The sequence below is a fragment of the Malaclemys terrapin genome, chromosome 16 (genome assembly GCF_027887155.1).
Source record: "Malaclemys terrapin pileata isolate rMalTer1 chromosome 16, rMalTer1.hap1, whole genome shotgun sequence".
NCBI classification, from domain to species: domain Eukaryota; kingdom Metazoa; phylum Chordata; order Testudines; family Emydidae; genus Malaclemys; species Malaclemys terrapin.
Genome location: NC_071520.1, coordinates 21,877,509 through 21,900,190, shown reverse-complemented (window position 1 = coordinate 21,900,190; position 22,682 = coordinate 21,877,509).

Sequence of the window (22,682 nt, the reverse complement as noted above, 5' to 3'; positions counted from 1 at the left end):
AGCACTGTCTTTACCACTTTCTGCAGGCTTGGGATTCAATCACTACAGACAAGTGGGTTTTGGAGATCCTCTCCACAGGGTACACCATCCACTTTACTTCTCTTCCACCTGCCAATTCTCCTTCCCCATGCCTCTTCAGGGACCCCTCACAAAAACCAGCAATGACAGGAAATAGACTGTCTCTCCTGCTCTTGTGTCCTACAGAACTGGTTCCCATGCAGCACAGAGGGAAGGGGTTTTATTCCAGATATTTCCTGATTCCAAAAAAGAACAGCGATTGGAAACCAATTCTAGATTTAAGGCTTCTCGACACCTTTATGAAGGCACAAAAATTCAAAATGGTGACACTTGCAGCAATAGTTCCATCACTGGACCAAGGGGATTGGTTCTCAGCCCTCGACCTTCAGGACGCATATTTCCATATAGTGATCCACCCATCTCTCAAAATATTCCTACGTTGTACTGTCATTCAGGATAATTTTCAGTACAGGGTGCTGCCTTTTGGCTTTTCATCTGCCCCAAGGGTCTTTTCAAAAGTTATATCAGTAGTAGCAGCACACCTCTGAAGAAAAGGAATTCTGAAGTTCCCTTACCTAGACAATTAGCTTCTGAAAGATAGCTCCATAGACATAACTTCATGGACAACTTGCAAAGCCAAGTTGACCTCTTCCTCAAATTGTGCCTACAACAGAATTTTTAAAAATCCACCTTGTCCCTGTGCAAAAGTTAGAATTGATAGGAGCTCATCATGATTCAATAGCGGCAAGACCCTATGTCCCAATGCACAGATTCCTAGCCCCAATCAACATAGTCAAGACAACCCAGATCATCCCTCAAACCCCAGTCAAGAACTATCTTCAGCTGCTGAGGCATATGGCAGCAGGTACTGTCATTATAGACCATGCAAGACTGAATGCTTTGCTTTTAAGGGTGCTCAGGACTATTTATTCACCGAACAGACAGTCTGTCTACGCTGCTTTCCATACCCACCTTCATAAAGGAACTTCTCGGTTGGTGGAAATACCCTCACAGTGTTTGTGCAGGAGTCTCTTTCGCCTGCCTTCCCATAAGTTTGTCCTAACAATGGATGCATCCCTATTGGGGTGAGGAGTGCATCTAGACACCCACATGGCTTGGTGCAGGTGGACGCCTCAAGAAACCACTCTGCAGATCATGCTCCTGAACCTCAGGGCAGTCAGATATGCCTATCTCCAGTTGCTACCATTAATCAGGGCAAACACATAAAGGTCATGACAGACAACTTGTCCGGCATGTTCTATATAAATCAGCAAGGAGGGGCAAGATCCCTCTCCCTCTGCACCAATGCTCTCAAGCTTTGGAATTGGTGCATACGCAATCAGATCAAATCAGATTAAAGAAGATAATGTAATTAAAGCAAATGAATATGGATTTATGGAAAACAGATCCTGTCAAACTAATTTGAGATCTTTTTTTGGATGAGATTACAAGTTTGGTTGATAAATGTAATAATGTTGATGTAATATGCTTAGACTTCTGTAAAGCATTTGTCTTGTTACCACATGACATTTTGATTAAAAAATTAGAACAATTAACATGTCACACATTAAATGGATTAAAAAATGGCTAACTGATAGGTCTCAGAATGTAATTGTAAATGGGAAATCATCATCAAGCAGTTTCCTGTGGTGTCCCGGAGGGACCAGTTCTTGGCCCTACTCTGTTTAACATTATTTTCAATGAGTTGGAAGAAAACATAAAATCGTCCCTGATAATTGGTGGAGTTATAAATAATGAAGAGGACACATCGCTGATTTAGAGCAATCTGGGTCCTTTGGTAAACTGGATGCAAGCAAACAATGTGCATTCTAATACAGCTACATATAAATGTATACATCTAGGAACAGTATAAGCCATTCTTGCAGAATGGGGGACTCTATCCTGGGAAGCAGTGGCTCTGAAGAAGACTTGGGGGATGGATAATCAGCTGAACATGAGTTCCCACTAACTCTGTGGCCAACAAAATGAATGCAGTCCTTAGTTTTGCAAAGAAGTTTAAAGCGTGACTTGATCACAGTCCATAAGTCTCTACATGGGGAACAATGTTTAATATTGGGCTTTTCCAACTAGCAGAGAAAGGTATAACATGATCCAATGGCTGGAAGTTAAAGCTAGACAAATTCAGATGGGAAATAAGGCGTAAATTTTTAACAGTGAGAAGAGGAGTACTTGTGGCACCTTAGAGACTAACAAATTTATTAGAGCATAAGCTTTCGTGGACTACAGCCCACTTCTTTGGATGCATACGGAGTGGAAGAAGTGGGCTGTAGTCCACGAAAGCTTATGCTCTAATAAATTTGTTAGTCTCTAAGGTGCCACAAGTACTCCTGTTCTTTTTGCGGATACAGACTAACATGGCTGCTACTCTGAAACTTAACAGTGAGAGTAATTAACCATTGAAACAATTTACTACGGGTCATGGTGGATTCTCTATCACTGGCAATTTTTAAATCAAGACTGGATGTTTTTCTGAAAGATTTAGAACACACAACACAGGTGCTGGCCAGGAAATGAAGGCAGGCTGGCTGAAAACTGGCTGTCCTGCCTTTGCTGGAGTCTCCTCTATAACCTCTCCTTGTGGTTGGGAACCATGAATTTAGAACCAGGTTTTTCTATGGATGCCTGGCCTATGTAGCCTTTTCTGGTCCCACTTTCTGCTCAGCCCACACTCCTGCCAGTCCTGCCATTGGTGGAGGGGAGGGGGAGTGAGAATGAAGCCCAGCAGCTGTTCATCAAAACCTGTATTTTTCCCCCCTTCTTCATTCATCAGGAAGGGAGTATCTGGCCCTTTCTTAGTTATTTGGAAGTAGGTCTGATTTATACAATTATAGTCAATAAATACAGGAGCCAGTCAAATATAAGTTCCTTCATATAGTCCCTCTTATTTACATATTATAGGTCACTTTGCCTACCACTGAATTGCATCCACATCTTGGATGGAAAAGAGCAGCCGTTTAACTCTGCACAGCCACATTGCACTGCAGTGGAGGACAGACTGTGAAGGAAAATACTATATCTAATTGAAGCTGCAGGGGAATTTTAAGTAGGTATAATGTAATTATCCATTTTGGAATGTGATCAGAGCCTCTGTTTTTTTTAAAAAGTGCCTTGGAATCCTTTAATGATCATAAGTAGTCAGGACTGAGTTGAACTTGCTGCATCACCAGCTTCCTTGTAGCACTAGTGGTTCTTCCTAGAAGTCTGCCAATGGAGCATGGAGCCAGCCCAGGTCTGTTCAGCTTGTGAAATCACAGCCTGAGGTGGAATGGCTACAGATCAGACTATTTGCCCACAGCAAAGGCCTTCCATGAGATACACATCTAAAGTAAGATAATGGAGAGAGAATTAATCTATTTGTATTACCAGTGGTTTTAACCTACCCAAATTACCAGTGGTTCCCCTGAAGAAGGGAACATCACTCAAGGTGTCCGTGGGTGACTGTTTCCTTAATTATACATCAGCTGCAATCAGTGTGCAGGTAAAGACAAGATCCCCATTACTGCATTGTAACTTTCTATTTGATTAGCCTTAATGAATTAATTTGGATTGTAGCCTGGTATGAAGGCTTATAGAAACCAAATAAATTCTAGACAGCAAAATAAATGTTACACTATAAACTGGGGGGAATCAGAGGTGGGGAATTGGTGAACTAAACTAAGCACTTAATAAACAAGGTTTATTAATGTGAGGATAAATTCAAAACAAAACAAAAACAAAAAAAACTCCAGAACCCAGGTAAACAGCTGAACTGCAGACTGCAGTATAAGCACTTCAAATTCCTGAGGCTAATTCGCTTTACCATCTGACCTTCCCATTGGCCAATCGTCTCTCACCTTATTTAGAAGCTGAGTAACAGTGGGGTCTTATCTTGGTAAATCACTCTCAACTCAGTTGGGAAGCAGTACACTAGAAGCAGCACTTTCCATTGTAAACACGTTAATTGGAGTCCACCCTCCTCACTTGCCATGTGCATAACGTATAATCCTAATGGGAGTTATGCAGGCATGTTAGATGGCTGGAAATTTCCCTTTGAGCCAGTGTATGCTGAAATGTCTCTCATTGTGTATAAGGTACAGCTTTCATTTTAATCACATTTCATTCTGCTCTGGGCAAACCGAGAGTTCTCTCACTGTTACAATTTTAAGACAGGGCCTGAATCAAAACCCTGGGTCTTGGGAAATTCATGTCCAGATCCAAAACTTCAGTGCTAGTTCCCACCAATATAATAGACTGAATAAAACCCTCCGAAGTTTGGTGGTGTTTGGATTTGCATCCCAACTTCACAGTTTATGAACATTCTTAATTACTTTTATTTATTAAAATCAGAACTGTTGAATGAGGAGACTGAGTTTATTACAGAATGATCTAAATAATAACAAAACCACTCTTGCGTAGCTTAGTTTCAAGCAGCCCTCTTTATCCTGTCATTATGGGTCTATATTTCACATTTGAGCCTTTGAGAGGTTGAAAGGTTTGGGAGGCATGTAAACACAAGCCTGGAAAATACACTAGGACAATTTTTGCTTTCATTTACTCCCATTCAATTCCATTTGCTTCAGACTTTCTTCCCAAGCCCTACTGAGGCACCTCTCTAGCTTGAGGCCCCATGAACATACTATTTAAGCCCTATTTTCAGAATTTGGGTAAAGCATGGGCCTTTTTCAGGCTCTTTGCACAGGGGTAATTTTCATTCTGAGAGCAGAATTTGACCCATTCTCTCAACCCCTTTGCAAATTAGTTCCTTCCATGACACTTCAGTCATTTAAACAACTGTCCTTGTCCCCTAAAATCAGCAGTTAGCAATACATATTTTTGAATCTGTGAATACCATCAATTTCTATTTGTTTCCTATAACACTCTCCAATCTCCAGGAAGCCTGCATCCACATTCAGTTTCAGAAGCCTAAGTATGAATTCCTCCACAACATGTATTGATTTGGAAAGAGAGGTTCCTTCACTGGCTGAAATATCAAGTCTCAGAGCATTTGACTCACTAATTGAATTTCCTCCTTTCCTTCACAGTTATCACTTTAAATGCAGTTCAAAAAATGCTCTTTCTTTCACATAAATATTTCTCAAATGTTCTTGTCATCTCCAGTTAAGGAGTAGCTCACTGCTAACAATCTGGCCTTCAAGATACTTCACTCTGTAGAGAGAAACGCCTGTCTGTTTTTGTTTTAAGCCTCTATCCAACTACCATTGAAGTCAATGGGAGTCTTGTCCCCAAGACCATCTTTTCTCTACAGCATCACTCTGTGGAATTCAGGAGCAAAAGAAGCTTTTTCAAACATTGTGAGCTTGCAAACATGTTGACAGTCTGTAAATTAAATTGGGGCTCCAATAGGGCGCAGGCTATGAAAATTAAAGATAAAGCACCTTAGCTGTGATAAGTTCTTCAGCTCTAAGTGTGATTAGAACCTATCTGGAGCCTCTCAGCATTTCCCCAAGACAAATAATAATAAACCATAATTAAAAATTGGCTTAGCCAATCAGGGAACTCTAACATATACCATGTGACTCAAATCACATGATCTAGCCTAACACACAATGCAAAACTGAAATACTGAAACACACCAAGCCATTTTACATTTTAATTATCAGAGAATTGTGCAAGTGTGGGGTTATTTTTTAGACGTTTCACTTCCCTGGTTGGTAGTGTAATCAGAACAATTTCCTTGTAACCTACCCTATCTCACATCCCAGCACTCCCTTGGTCCTGACAGTTCTGTGGTGTTAGTTGTGTCTTAGACATAGCCTTCTTATTGTTGTAATCTTTAAAATGTATCCGTCTGTGCACAGTGCCTATTTCAAGGCAGCATTTTGCATCTCCTTTATTACTAGGTTCAGAAATTCTTTTTCTTCTTTAGTATGGCTTAAAAACATCAATATTGGATGTCCAAGCCTAGGTTGGCAATCCAATTGATTACTTCCCATGATGCGGAGAGGATGGAAGAGCTACCACATGGGACATTGGTTGATGAGGTGTTCCATAGTTTAAAGTTTGTTTCTGGAGTAACAAATAAGATTGTGTCTCATTCTCCATTTATGAAGGAGGTAGGCACATTTGCCGTGTGATAAGCAGATGTGGTTCATAGTGGACCATATTTTCCATGTGAGTTAAAAGGCACTGGATTTGTTTGACCAGGTCCTGGATGAGATGTTTGTTTGGGATGTTGGTGTCCTTCCCACCTTGCTTGCCACTGATCTTCAGGAGAAAACCCAGAGCTTCAAGCTCTAACACTGCAAACCAAAAAGATTTTCAGGATTTGAATTGGAATCTTGGTATGTTATTTAGGTTATCATGTATTAGAAGATTGTTTTCCCCTCAAATATGACTGAACTGCCAAAGGAATCTCATGTTGCAATGAATTTGGGGTGGTTAGATGTACACTTGTATGAGAAACCATGGTTGTGGCATTGATTTCACCATGCCCATAATGATACACATGACAGTGTTAAACTGAAAACGGACAAGTGATGTGTGGGAGCTGTGTCCAGATAGGGGAGTAGTATTCTGTGGTAGAGACCAATATCCAGTGAAGAGGTCTTTAGAGATTTTGCATCAGCTTCCCAAGTCATTCTTGCTAGTTTCTGAATGAGATTTTCATGTATCTTTATTTCGTCATGGATATTTTTCAGGTGCCAGTAGTATGTGAGGCTTCAATCTAATGTCACATCAAGCATTTTCAGGTGAAATCACAGAATCATAGGACTGGAGGGGACCTCGAGAGGTCATCTAGCCGAGTCCCCTGCACTCATGGCAGGACTAAATATTATCTAGACCATCCCTGACAGGTGTTTGTCTAACTTGCTCTTAAAAATCTCCAATGATGAAGATTCCATAACCTCCCTAGGCAATTGATTCCAATGCTTAACCACCCTGACAGTTACAAAGTTTTTCCTAATGTCCAACCTAAACCTCCCTTGCTGCAATTTAAGCCCATTGGTTCTTGTCCTATCCTCAGCAGTTATGAAGAACAATTTTTCTCCTTCCTCCTTGTAGCAACCTCTTACGTACTTGAAAAAAGTTATCATGTTCCCTCTCAGTCTTCTCTTTTCCAGACAAGCCCCCCCCCTTTTTTTTTTCAAATCTTCCCTCATAGGTCATGTTTTCTAGACCTTTAATCATTTTTGTTGCTCTTCTCTGGACTTTCTCCATTTTGTCCACATCCTTCCTGAAATGTGGCACTCAGAACTGGACACAATACTCCAAGCTGAAGCCTAATCAGTGCGGAGTAGAGCAGAAGAATTAGTTCTCATGTCTTGCTTACAATACACCTGCTAATACATCCCAGAACGATGTTCACTTTTTTTGCAACAGTGTTACACTGTTGACTCATATTTAGCTTGTGGTCCACTATGACCCCCAGATCCCTTTCCACAGTATTGCTTCCTAGGCAGTCATTTCCCATTTTGTATGTGTGCAAATGATTGTTCCTTCCTAAGTGAAGTACTTTGCATTTGTCCTTATTGAATTTTATCTATTTACTTCAGACCATTTTTCCAGTTTGTCCAGATCATTTTGAATTTTAATCCTATCCTTCAAAGTACTTGCAACCCCTCCCAGCTTGGTATCATCCGGAAACTTTATAAGTGTACTCTCTATATCATATCTAAATAACTGATGAAAATATTGAATAGAACCGGACCCAGAACTGATTCCTGCTGGACCCCAATGATTATGCCCTTCCAGCATGACTGAACCACTGATAACTACACTCTGGGAATGGTTTTCCAACCAGATACACCTTATAGTAGCTCCATCTAGGTTGCATTTCCCTAGTTTGTTTATGAGAAGGTCATGCGAGACAGTAGCAAAAGCTTTACTAAAGTCAAGATATCCCACATCTACTGCTTCCACCCTATCCACAACACTTGTTACCCTGTCAAAGAAATCTATCAGGTTGGTTTGACACAATTTGTTCTTGACAAATCCATGCTGACTGTTACTTATCTTATTATCTTCTAGATGTTTGCAAACTGATTGCTTAATTATTTGCTCCATTATCTTTCCGGGTACAGACGTTAAGCTGACTGGTCTGTTATTGCCCAGGTTGTTATTTCTCTTTTTATAGATTGGCAATATATTTGCCCTTTTCCGGTCTTCTGGAATCTCTCCCGTCTTCCATGACTTTTCAAAAATAATCGCTAATGGCTCAGATATCTCCTCAGTCAGCTCCTTGCGTATTCTAGGATGCATTTCATCAGGCCCTGTTGACTTAAAGACATCTAACTTGTCTAAGTAATTTTTAACTTGTTCTTTCCCTATTTTAGCCTCTGAGCCTGGCATTCATGAACTGTTAATGTGCATCAGCAGATCTTCATGGACAGTTAGTCTGCAGCAGACTAGTGATGGGTAGATTCACACCCTACCTTGCTGGAAACTAATTGTGTAGACAAGTTCTAAGAAAGTTGCCCCAATGTTGACTTTTTCCTGGAATCCCACCTTAATGTATGTTGTTAAGGCTAATACTTGGTCAGTGCAGTTGTGGCCTGGTCAGAAACCTGATTGTTCATTCAGTAACATTGCTTCTACAAGCAGTGTTATCCTTGTCAGTAATATTCTCTCCATGAGCTTATACAACTTGCAAAGGAGTGATACATTATCTGGTGGAAGGAAGGAAGGATTACTGGTTGGCTTCCCAGACTTGACAATGGCAAAGACCAGAGCCTTGCACCAGATCCTTGGGATAAGCCCTGGGGAATGGCTATTGGAGGACAATGCTGCCAGCTATTTCCATTCATTGGCTCTGATGTTTTCAAGAAATTCTGGAATGACATCATCAGGTTCTGCAGCTTTTCCGGCTTTCATGAATGAGAGGGCCTTATTTACCTCCTCAGCTATGAAGGGCAGTGATGGCAGGGGGGCAGGTAGTGAGCTGGCTGTTTGTTGGAGCTCTCTGCACACTTTGCACTTAGACAACTTGTGCCCTGGTGTTTTTGAGTTCATAAGAACCCTCCTTGTGACTGCATCAGCTGATTCCTCAGGATTTCAATGTTTCACTGGGTTTGCATCCCCCAGCTGATGCAACAACTGTCAAGCTTCGCAACTGGAGTGACTGAAGTCTATCTTAATCCATCTTTGATGGTGCACTAAATTCATGACTCTAGTAGGGATGTTGCAGTGCTTGGATCACCAGACATGTGGTGCTTCTTTAATAGTCTTTCTGTTTCTGGTTTCCAGCACAGGGTATATCTTTTTCAATAGCCACAAGAGATGGGTTTTTTGCAGCTATTTGGTTGAGTCGGGTGCATTGATTGACGTTTTCAGGCTTTGGTGGAATCACATCAATGGCAGCCTCAATTATCGAAGTGAATCCTGTCTAATTTGCCTTTCGAATCGTCCATCGTATTTTGGGTGATGACATGATTATTGGGAGTTCAGTCCCAATGTGGATTATCACCGGTTAATGCTGACTGGGTGGGAAGTCGCCAAGAGTAGTTCTGGAGGTGTTCTGATGGATTCCAAACTGGTCTTTGGTGAGGAAACAATCTGCAGAAATAATAAGCATGAAAAGGTCAAGGAGCAAGACCATAGTGGAAGAATGCACAAGGAACTGGAAGTTCTGTGTGATGGGCAGCAGAAAGGGGCAGAATTGCTGGGAATCAAGAGACCATGTGCTTCTGTTGTAAGAGAACTGTCACTTCTAATTAAGAAGAGTGGAATGTGAAAGCATTAACCGGTGATAATCCACATTGGGACTGAACTCCCAATAATCACGTCATCACCCAAAATACGATGGTGCACTAAATTCATGACTCTAGTAGGGATGTTGCAGTGCTTGGATCACCAGACATGTGGTGCTTCTTTAATAGTCTTTCTGTTTCTATGTGAGACAGTTAGAATTTGTCCTTGTAAACTGGACAGTTATGTTTTTTCTTCTTAAACTCCTTTTGATTAAAACAATTACTTTTGTTTAATATTTAATACATGGAGATTCGATCTGTCTTTGCAATAGATAGTGCAATGCCCAGTTCGGTGTTTTTCTAATACAGAAGCTTTCTGTGCAGCTGGTCTCAGAAAGTCGCTGCTGGAATATAGCTGATGCCTCAGCTATATAAGATAACTTGGAGGAATACTGGGCAGTGAGATGGGCCAGAGGCTATGACCTAACTTATCATCCAAGAGGAACAGTCTGCTGATGAGACGGATGGAGGGAAATATAGAATAGTTGCAGCAGGAACCTGCTAAGGATGAAAACACATTATCTCCCTTTCACTCCTCTCTCCTACCTTGTTCTTTCTCTATCACCCAGCTCCACAAGCAAATTTCTAAGATGGCCACCATACCACATCTGTTTGCATCTGAAGCAGGGTTCACTTGGGGCTGGCAGGCTCAATAGTCTCTCAGAGTCTTGTGATGCAGCCTTGTGAGGCAATCAGAAGGCCTAGCAGCAGACCAGTCCACTGTCCCCTGGTGCTCCCGAGTTCCCCTAGTTGGGCAGAGGAGGCAGGGGAAGGGTATGAGAACCTGGGCCCACCCTCTCTCCCAGGTCCCAGCCCAGGGCCCAAGGGGGAAGGGATGAGAAGAGGCTCAGTCCCCTCTAACTGGTACAACAGATCAGCCCTCCCTCCCCCCGGCCACTTCCTACCTCACCCTGTTCTCTCTTCAGTTTGGGGTCTGGTTGTGGTGCTGGGTTTCCTTCTCAGCAGAGGATTGGTGCCACAGTCTCAATTCAAACAGTCAGTTGTTTTCCAGTGTCCAGTTGTTCCCCCCCTTATTATGGAGAAGTGGCAGGGGAGAAGAAAGGTTAGGTCTTGGGCCTCCCTGATGGGTCTTACCCCCAGTCCAGACCTTTGGATCCCCCTTTCTCAGAGGCTACAGCCTGGCTGTCTCCCTGGAGCCAGACTCTCCTTCACTCTTTCCAGTTGCCTATCTCCTTTTAAGCAGGCCCTCCATTTAGAGCAAGCTCTGCAGCTGCTGAGGGCTGGGGCCTTCTTGGCCCAATACTGCTCCACAACTCCATTAGTCTTAGTGTGGGGTCTGTAAACCCAATCACACCATCAGAAATTAATTTTGTTTTGTGTCAAATGACTTTATTAAAGGATGACCTCAGATTAATTTTCAGTCTGTCAGTTACAACTTTCATAGTTTCGGGGTTATAGAGGAAATTACTGAAGGCGACACAGAAAGGATGAGCATTTCAGTAGAAAAGATTTTCCTTTCTCCACTAAAATCCATGATAGCTGGTGTTGAGTGATGAGAGCCCATTGATTCAGAGATTCTGAGGCCAGAAGGGACATTGTGATCATCTAGTCTGACCATCCGTATAACACAAGCCATAGAACTTCCCCAAAATAATTCCTAGAGCCAATCTTTTAGAAAAACATCCAATCTTGATTTAACAATTACCAGTGATGGAGAATCCACCACCATTTTTATAAGTTGTTCCAATGGTTAATTACTCTCATTGTTAAAAATTTACACCTTCTTTACAATCTGAATTTGTTTAGCTTCAGCTTCCAGCCATTGAATCATGTTATGCCTTTCTCTGCTAGATTTACTGGGCCTATTAAATATTTGTTCTCTATGTAGGTAGTTATAGACTGTAATCAACTCACTGTGAATATCCTCCCAAAATTTGGCTAAGCTATAAGACATTGAAAAATTGCAGTTCGCACATGCTAGCTCAGGTACACATAGTAGACTCTAATAGCCAAAATCTCCAAAGATTCTGCCCTCGCTGACCACCGTGAAGTTTCTCACAGGTCTTAGTGCTGACAAGAGTGCATATGCACTATCCCCACAGAGCAAATGAGCATGCTGCGGTCCAAGGCTACCGGGGCAAAGTTGGACTTTCCCTGTAATGACCACTCAGGGATGCTCCAGGACAGGGTGGGACTGGGCACTAGAACTGAGAGAAGACTCTGTCTCTTCTGTGCTCTCAGTGACCTCCCTGTTAGCACACAGGCATCATGGAGGAGGAAAACCACTGACTCAAATAGAGAGGGGACAAAAGCCAGATCTAGGACACTGAGGGATAGAGCATGAGCAGTAAATTGGGACAAAGACTGGGACTGGGAGGTGGCGAGTCAGACGGGAGGTTGGCAAGAAGGTGGAGACTGGGACTGGCTAGATACAGAGACTAGGTTTGGAAGCTAACAGGAAATTAGACTACACAAGCAACCTTAATTCTGGAATTTCTTAACTTTTGATGACATGACTTTGCAACCTTAATAGTATTTTTAATGCACCTGAACTCAGCACTAGTGCAGTTACACTGTTGTTGGAGGCTGTTCTAATATGGGTAGCTATTTTTCTGTGCAGATACACCTGAATGTGCAGCATTGGATGGCGCATCGCTGGGTGCCTGTTGGACTGTTTTTACATCTTACATAGATTATTGCCCAAGACTGGGATAGTTGTAGCCATAACAATAGCACACCACACTTTGTGTCAGCACTGGGAGGTAATTGTGTAACTGGATTGAAATATGCTATAGTGGATCCTCTTTATAGGTTAGGAATCTACAGAAATTAGAAACTGAAAAGATCTCATAGGTCATCTAGTCCATCCCTCGGCTAGGACAAGATTCTTACTTACACGGTCTGCCCACCCTGAGGAAATGATGTAAACCTTCCTCTTTGATAAAGTTTTTTCTACTCTAACCAGAATGATGCTCATAGAAACAACTACCCTCCCCATATATATATATATATATTTGGGGAGGCAGGGTAGTGTGTATGTATATACACACATACTATTCCCCAAGTAGAGTTTTCTGTAACTGGAAAATGAAGAAGAGACAGAGGCTCCTTGAATTCCACTAGGACAGGAGTTTTCAATGTGGAGGTCATGACCTTGAGAGATGGGGGGTGGCAAACAGATGTCAGTGGGTTATTTCCATACTATTAAATGGGAGGGAGGGGTTATACATAGATAGTTCTAGCTATATCTCATAGAGCTGGAAGGGTCCCTGAAAGATCATCTAGTCCAGCCCCCTGCCTTCACTAGCAGGACCAAGTACTGATTTTGCCCCAGATCCCTAAGTGGCCCCCTCAACGACTGAGCTCACAACCCTGGGTTTAATAGGCTAATGCTCAAACCACTGAGCTATCCCTCCCCCCGGCTATATGAGAGAGAGGCCCAAGGGGGTTCATAGTACAGAACAGGTTTAGAGCCCATACACGAGGGACTTTGCCAATCTAATGAACATGGATGGCACACAACTAGTACAGAGCTGTGAGGCAGCACCAAAACTTATGACAGACTGTGTGTTTTTTCTATAGATTTTTCCAGTTCATTTTTTCTTTGTTTATTTTGAAATATCAGCTATTACAGATTATCACCATTTCTAACATCTTTGAAAAACAGCCAAGACATCCCTGCTCTATGCCTTTTGACAGAGTTTTGATTTGGAATTACTGGTTGATTTGTTGCATTCTTAAAAAGAATAGCTTCTAAGATATATGTGTGTGTGTGTGTCATAATGGAAATATATTAACAAAATGGGCATAGCACCTCAAGTGATGAAATAGATACAAGTGTAAATGTCTGGCATTGCTGCTGTTTTACGAGCTGATTGGGGTATGCGCTTTCTGACTAGAAGTCCATCATTATGGAGAACACAGTAGCAGGACACACATCAGGTCTTAATGCAGTGGATTGATGCATTGCTGAAGGCCTGTTCTGAAGATTTAAGTAGGACTTAAGTGTTGCATAAATTCTGTTATGGAAGGCACATTTAGCGCTAGTGGTCCCCAGCCTCTTCTGATTTCCCTATGGTCTCTACCAGATTAATGTTAGATATAGGTTTCATGTAAAGACTTGTCTACTCAGTTTTTGTACTGCTTTAACTATATCAGTTTGAAACTAGTGGTTGGATGCAGTCATATCAGTATAAAGATGCTTATACCAGTATAGATTATTCTGATATGTAAAGATAAGCTATACCATTATAAGGCAGCCTTATACCAGTATAACTGTGCCCATACTAGGGGATTGTACTGGTATAAATCTAACAGTACAAAAATCACACTCCTATCCAACATAGATAAATCAGAATAAAAACTGTGTGTGGACCAGGCTTTAGAGTCTCTCTAGGTGCTTATGGTAATACAAATAAAATAACAATAATAGGCAGGAAAAGTGCTCCAAAAAATGTTAACATATCACTTGAGAAAAGGGCTGGAGCATAGATGATGAGTGGTTTTGTGTCTTGACTCTTTTCCCCCTGTCTCCCACGGTCCCATCCTGAATATTTAATTGGATAAAACTGTGTATGTTCCCCACAGTAAGCTGTCAGGCACAGCTAATGGGCCAGATTCTCAGCGGAGAAATTGGCATAGTTCCACTGACTTTAATGAAAGTATATTGAGTTTCATTGGCTGAGGACTTAGCTTGTTACATTTTATATTTTTGATATATTCTCCTTCAGTAAAGGACTAAATCTTGTAAATTTTACACAACACTGTTTGGGCAATAAAGTAACCCTTGTGTATTGTGTCAGATTGAGGCTGTCTGAGTTCTTGTTCTACAGCATGAAGGGGAAAGAAAAAAAATCAGAAGGGAAGAGGATTTCCCCTGGTTCAATGTTTTCCACTAAAGTCCTGTGGCAAAGCAAGAAGGAAATGTGATTCATGGCCAGAGCTGGCTGAAAATGGGAGGATCCCTTTTTACGAAAATGTTCAAGGTTTTGAGAGAAAGTTTTATCCCAAAGAGGGACAAAACATCAAAATCCCCCAAATTTTCACCAAAAGGGGTTTAAGAGAAAGCCAAAAAGGAATTGTTCAGCTTTCCATCAGTGAAACTGACAAGAGCATTTGCTTCTCCTCCAAACACCCAACTCTGACAGCAGGAGCAGTGCTACCCATCCACTGGAGCTGGGGAGAAGCCTGAAGGCAGAGCTCTACAAAAGTTTCCGTGAATTTGCACTAGATTTGACCAAACATTTCATTCTGCTGAATAAGCATTTTCTGAAGAAACTAAGTGTAGTTGGAAAATTTCTGATCAGCTCCAATCATAGGATATATTCACTGCTAAAGGAGTGAGCTATGGCTGTATGGGTGTTAACAGCTAGTTAATTGATAAGGTGCTAGTAGCTGGCATTCAAGAATATGTAACATAATTCCTGAGGTTTTTAGGAGCAAAAAAAAACAAGGTTGTGCATTGCCAATGGCTTCCTTTGACAGCTCTTGTATCTGCTCTTAAGACCTGAGACTCAGGCTCTTTGGGAGGATTTCTGAGGCCCTCCCGCATGTATCTAAAATCTGAGCATGTCCTCAAGTATTCACTTGCTGGAGAAGAAATCAAACCAGGGGTCCTGTCCAGGCAGGCCTCAGAGAATGTGATTCTTGAATGCACCATTGTCTATCTATATTGATTTTACATTAGAGGACAAAGATCCCATTATTTTCTCAAAAACAACAAGGAGTCTGGCGGCACCTTAAAGACTAACAGATTTATTTGGGCATAAGCTTTCGTGGGTAAAAACCTCACTTCTTCAGATGCATACTGAAGAAGTGAGGTTTTTACCCACGAAAGCTTATGCCCAAATAAATCTGTTAGTCTTTAAGGTGCCACCAGACCCCTTGTTGTTTTTGTAGATACAGACTAACACGGCTACCCCCTGATTATTTTCTCAGATTACACTGGTGCAAACTGGAAGTACCTCTGCCAAAGTTGATGGCGTTACACTGGTGTGTATGACAGCAGAATTTGACCCTATGTTTTGTTTTGCTTAGTTCTTCCCCAAATGTCTGCGAGGACCCTAGGTTTGGCTGCATATCAACAGAGAGGAAAATCCCAGGCTTTTCAATTTCCCTTTGCAGGCAGATATGTCCAGAGAACATGGACCAGAGAGACAGCAATGACTGATACTTATTCTTTTCACAGGTTGGATAACAGAACACCTTTGCCTGAGTGGGTGAGTTGCAAGACTTTTGCAATTCCCTAGTGGCGACTAGATTATTTTACCAGTATTTCATTTTATGCATGCATTGGAGAAACAAAAACCCAAGTGAAGCAATGTCTGGTGAAAGGGAACCCAAGACTTTGAGGGGTGAATGGGAGTTTATAGCACTATTACTGTCATCTGTACAGGAGGATTTTGACTGCTGTAACAGGATTGAGCCTGAGATACTCCTAGGTGCTTGGGGAACGGTACAGAAAGGCTGCCCCATGCCAAGCGGGGACCTTTTATACTCTGTGACTGTCAGATCTGAAGGAATGAAAACCACTGGATAGCTCTGTCGTAGCTGAGGTAATGATTCCTGTTGACTGTTTTCCTGTTGCTGGGAGAGATAGGAAGAGTCACACGGTCTGACATCTAAGGAGATTCTGCAAGTAATTTGCCTGAGTCAGCAGGCCCTTTGCTACAGCCTGCAGATAGAAGGAAGCAGCCAGAATTCTGCTATCTGCATCACACCTCCAGGGGGGTGCCAGCATAATGTCTAGAAAGGGGAAGGGGTTTTCATGCCATACTTTTACATATATATATATATATATATTTGGCTTCATTCTTCATGGTGTTCTTCCTTCCTGATCAGTTCTTTACAACCCCCCTCTTTCCTAACTGCAGGTTGTCACTTCACTAAACCCATCTTCTCCCTAGCTGCTTTAAGTTAACACCTCTTTATTTTAGAAATTGGCTTTCTTTTCTATTTCTTTTTTTAAGATTTATACTCCACTAATTGGCTTTTTCACACTCTGAACTTCTTTTGCTGCCTCTTGCATGCAACTGGAACCCTTTCACCACCTAATCCCTACTTTTCACACTCTGATTCCACTATTCTCTCCTTCCTTCCTTTTATTTCACCTCCAAATTGGTTTGTTCTCTTTTGCTACAGCTCTGGTGCTAAAAATCACTGTCTCTGAATTTCTATATCTGCCATTTGCAAAATAAGGCTCCAATCCTGTAAACATTTATGCACATGCCTAGCTTTATGCTTGAAGTCAATGAGACTTGTAGCAGCATTGCCAACTCTCACATTTTATGGATCTCGTGATATCTGGGTTTTTCTTAAAGCCCATATCCCAGAATCCATAGGATGAGAGTTTCAGCTTTCATTTTAAAATGAAATTTAAGTTTCTAGACCTCTTGGTTGTGGAACAGTTGGAAAATACAAACTCTACAGGCTCAAGAACCAGGAGGCAAATAGAAACAACCCAACATTTATTATTTTTTTAAAATCTCATTATTTTCAAGACAGTCTGATTTGTTGGAGGCTGACTCATGAGTTCTGAAAAGTTGGAGTTGGCAGTACTCGACTGAAAATTAAGCATGTTTATAAATGTTTTCAGGAGCACAGTCTTAGTCATTATTCATTATTACTACTACATTTTGCCCAAGATTTTTGTTAACTCTAAACCTAAAAGTCAGCAAGATGGGCTGCACATAACTAACAGAACAATACTGCATGCAATGCATACAAAAGTTTGAAAGGAAGAATAGCAGGGAGCCAAATCCATGCTGCCCCAAATATATTTTAGGAACATCTGATCCCTACTGGAAAAATATTTCTCTAAATATATGTATATAAAGTAAAATTTTTACATATATTCAAAAGAAAAACTTTAATGAACAGACTTTGATCTGCAAATGTAATTAGCATTAGAATTAGAGATGGAATGGAGATTTGACTAAAAGCATTAATTCAAATCCCACGCCTGATTTTTCTTATCGGTGCTGTAATTCTAACGGTGCCTGTGGCAGAGTCAGAAATCAGAAGAAAGGGACAAGGGCAGCAGGTCTCCCACTGGCAAAAAAAAAAAAAAGAGAGGAGGAGAGGAGTGTGAGATGGAATTAATCTATAATATCCTCAACCCAACGCTGTTTTTAAGGTATGAATTATTTATCTTCCAATCTTCTCAAAATGCCAGTAGAGCTGTATGCACCATCACTTTGATCTCACGGTGCTTTCTAGCACCACAGTGCCTACAATAAGATTGCAGCTAAAACCTATAGGCTTCAGGTTTATTTAACTTTCATAACGGAGCGCATCTCAACAGCTGGTTGCTTTCCAGTAATTTGGACGGTAACCTATTTTGGTCAAGCTTTTGCTTACTTCATATTCCTATCATGATGAACATGTGGAAAGGACCAAGCTCTGCTTACAGTTATATCTGTTTAAGCTTTATTGAGTTACTCCAGACTTGCAGTGGTGTAACAGTGAGCAGAGTTTGACCTGTGATACACAGAACATGAACTGAAGCAGAAAGGTTAAAATGGTCTTCTTTGTAATGTGTGGTCCTTTGTATTAAGATAGCTAATCAGTGCTTGAAAGGATGTTTGAATTTAGGATTAACCTCTTTGCCTAGTCCCATGAGCATCAGAGCATACAGACTTTCAGACAAAGCTTTTTGTTTAGTCAACAGTAATACCTTCTTGTGTCCTTTTCAAAGGGGAAGAGAAGGCAGCAATGTGCTTTAATTCATATATATCCATAGGTATAAACACATTGGGCCCTTGGATCTATTCATGGACACATTTTCCAAATGTGCTTCTCAGTAGTCACGGTAAAGCTGTAAAACCTTCCAAAGTGGTGACATACATTCAGTATAATAGAGTGTATTCTGGCTAACTAAATGACTGGACTGTCTGCTGCCAGTCAAAGGTCAAAGCTGATATTCATAATTTATTTCAAATCCATTTCCAGCTTATTCTCTTTCTAAACTGTCCATACGTTCTCTTTAAAATAGATGTAAACACTTGAAGTTTACCTACTCACCACGGAATATGTCCTTCCTTTGACCAGTGCATTAATGTTTTTTGGAGGGCGAGTTGGGGGTTGTTTTTGTTGTTGTTGTTGGTTAGTTTTGCTTAATTGTATTACAGTTACAGCTTTCACCTTTTTTATTTCTTTTCCTAAAAAAGAAAATAACTTCAGTGGGAACAAAGGCTGAGAGGCTGAGCAAAAGGCAGCTGTAAGAGTCTTATCAAAGCCCTAACAGAGTGGGAATAATTATTCACACTCTGTTGGGGGTTCCAGCAAGACCATCTGAGGAAAAGGATCACTCAGTCTTTTCAACAAGAGAAATTAAAAGAAAACCACAAGAAATTCGGGGGGGCTGGGGGAGGCCTGAGGGAAAGATGTAAGAACTCCTCCCCCACTTTATACACTGTATTAGCTGCCTATTCCTAAGAGCAGGTTGTGCCAGATAATGACAGCAGTAGTCATTTCTTAACAGATTTCTATTAATAACCTTTGTGAAATGACAAATAAGAATTGAAAACCTGACTTTTTCCCTTTTTGAGTCAAACTGAACTGCGGTGTTCTGTTCCTCTTCCACTGCTGACCCAATTGCTCAGTCTGCGTATACAGGTAAGAAAAAAAATTCAGAACTACCTATGGATTCAGCCTGGTCTTTCTATCCTCTGATTTCAGCTGTGGTTAGTGATTGCCATCAAGAAAGTATTTAGCAACAGCTCTTTAAAAAAAAAAACAGTTGATAATTAAATAAGTATTAGCAATTGTACAGCCATAGCATTTGCAGCGGCTAAGGTACTTTCTACAGTAAATAAAAGGAGGTATAATCTATTTAAGGTACTTATATGGCCCCCGTTACCTTAGTGTTTGAACCCCTCACAATCTGTAATGTATTTGTCCTCATAACACCCCAGTGAAGTAGAGGAATACTATTTTCTCCGTTTTATAGATGGGGAACTGAGGTGTAGAGAGACCAAGTCACTTGCCCAAAGTCACACAGGAAGCCTATGACAAAACAGGATTTGAATGCAGATCTGCCCAGTTTTAGCCTAATGCCCTAACCACAGAACAATCCACCTCATTTATTTATCTTAGATAGATACACTTGAAAAATGTTCAAAATCTGACATGTTCCGTGGAAATTTTGACCAAAGAAGGGACAAATTGCATGTTCTTTTTTGCAATTTTTTTTTTGACCGACTGTAATCTGTGGTAGAACAAGCACATTTCTAAGGGCCTACTGTGTACTGTCACTTGGAGGCAAGCCTTGATGTACTGGAATATTAGGCAAAGAATGTTTTGGCATTTTCCCTCCCAATTTACCTGTAATCCAGGTTCCCACTCCAAAGTGCAGCGATGAAAAGCCCACTAGAGAGCTCACATTCCTTATCAGAGTTCCCTTAAATGTGGCATGCTAAGGGGTCACCTATACTTAATGCTGGCTTTAGTTTAGCTGGTGTTGCTACAAAGATTGATTCAGAGATAGCAATCTCCAGGTTTGACTACTGAAAATATTTTGTATTATGGCCTTCTTCAGAAAACTGTTTGCACTCACTGGATGGAGTGTGCTGCCACATTTGTTCAAACAACTCACAGTCAGCTAGTTTGGCATGTTATTCCATTCTATGGATGTTTTGTTTAATAATTATTAATACAGCGTTTGTGAAGGTTGCTTTATCTTAGTGCATGATTCATGTCAACACTGGCAGATCTGAAATACTCCAGATCGTGACTCTCATATGTGCATGGGTGAGTGGGAGCCTTTTTTTTCACCACCCTTCTCCAAAACACTACGAGCGAGACTATCCAAGCCTTGGACTGTGCAAAGGATAAGGGAAAGTAAGGCCCCACCTTACTCCCTATTCAGGTTGTGACTCTGGCTCTGATGAGGAGAACATAGGCTGTTTGCCTATACTCCCCATTGTGAGCAAGTAGGTGGAGAGGAGCAGGGAGTTGGAGCCCTGTTCACCAGATGGAGTAGCTGGCCAGCTCTCTGACTCACAATTTTTTCTCTGGTCAGATTCTGAAACAGGGCAGATTGTAAGGGTACAATATGAGATGCAAGCGACTGCATCTCCCCCGTTACTATTGTGGTGTCATGGAAGCACTGTACCACTAGTTGCCTTTGTGGGTCTGTGAGGGGTGAAATTCATTTATCCCTACAGAGTTATTTTGGGTTTGTGCATCTCCCCTTCCCCCCTCCCCCTGCTGCTTTAGCTAACTTTGGAAACAGTATCTTTGGGCATGGGTACCATTCCTGTTAGAGTAACTGTCTCATATGGCATTATGGGAGGGCAGAGCCTGTGACCCTGTCCCTGGAATAAGATATTGGGGGTTTTAGCTCCAGCAGCCATAATCCAGCATTCTATGGCAACAGGAGATTGAACATTCCTGTCTCTGAACAGGGAGAAACCCTGCCTACTGCGGAGACCAAGAAGATCTACAGCTTCTGGGGGCTGGGGAGGTGAATTTATTTGCCCAGCTAGGGCACAAGCTCATGCTTATTTTAAATACAAATACAAAATGATCCCCACATTCTGAATATGAAGAAATGGCAACCAGACTACACGGTGGCATGTATACAATAAGGAACAATTGTGCATTGGCTGAAGGGATGAGCTAGACCCTAACAGGTCATCTACATCTCTAACATCTAAGATCCCACAGACAAACCAGTAGTACCTAGATGCCCCAGCAATGACTGGGGCCCCATTGTTCTAGGTTCTGTATAAACACATAGTAAAAGACAAGGCAAAGGACAGAAGGGGAAGCAGAGTCACAGAAAGAGAAAGTGACTTGTTAGAGGTCAGTGGCAGAGCTGGAACTAGAACCCGTTCTCTTGGGTCTAGAGTAGGGCCTTCTCCACTGGATGTGCTCAGTCTGGTTGGGTCCATGTTAGTAAACAGTAAATTTGCTTCTGCAAGGGTAGCTGAAGTATGTTATAAATGTGCTGGATACCAAGGGAAAAGTGTTCTCTAGTGTCAAAAATTGTTGGTGGAGGTTTTTTTTTAAATAAAAATACTTTCAAAAAGAGGACAGGAGTACTTGTGGCACCTTAGAGACTAACAAATTTATTAGAGCATATTGTTAGTCTCTAAGGTGCCACAAGTACTCCTGTACTTTTTGCGGATACAGAGTAACACGGCTGCTACTCTGAAACCTTTCAAAAAGAAAGGATTTTTTTTCTTATCTTAAGGGAGGGGGGGAAAGTAGCAGGGAGTTGGTTTCCTAAATCTATGCCCTTTAAAATCCAGCCCAGAATACCCTATTAATTTATTCTCTTTCTTTCCCAGAATCTTTTTTTTTTAATGCCCATCCCATTGCAGACCCGTGGCCAAGTTATTCTCACCACCACTTCAGTGGTGGAGAAATTACAAACAAATTTCCCCCCTTCTCTCCAGTAGCAGTGACTGGTGACCACATGGCAAAAGCCTGCTGGTTTTTCCACCAAAGCAAACTAAAGCCGATAAGGTTTGTTTCTCTCCACTGACACACAATGTAAGGATGTGCCACTGGTGGAATCCCTGTGCCACAGTTATTGTTAGCAGGTCAAAGCACTGAATATCAATAGACTAATTCCTTCACCCCTTCAACCCGATCTCTGACTGGAATGTAAACTTCTATTGCACAGCTTTCACCTCTGGCCTTCACTGTCTTCATGGCTCCGCACTTCAAAGAACGCTGTTCATGTAGAAAATGCCTTATTGAAGGAATGGTCAGAGTTGCACAATTATTTCAAAAAAACTCCACATTGTATTTCAGCTGAGGACAGGAGAACTGGCTAAAGTCTGAATCGCTTTCAAGATCCAGATCTAAATCCGAAGGTTTAGAAATATGAAAGTCAAAACTACAATAGTCCAAACTGACAGAGCCTATTCTTTGCTCCTTGAAATATGGGAAATTAAAGAGCTGCTCTCAGTTTGACTACTCACCTTTCCGTTTTTGAGGCACCCAACAAAGTTATCTGTGCTAATGAATACGTTTTTTGATTGTTGG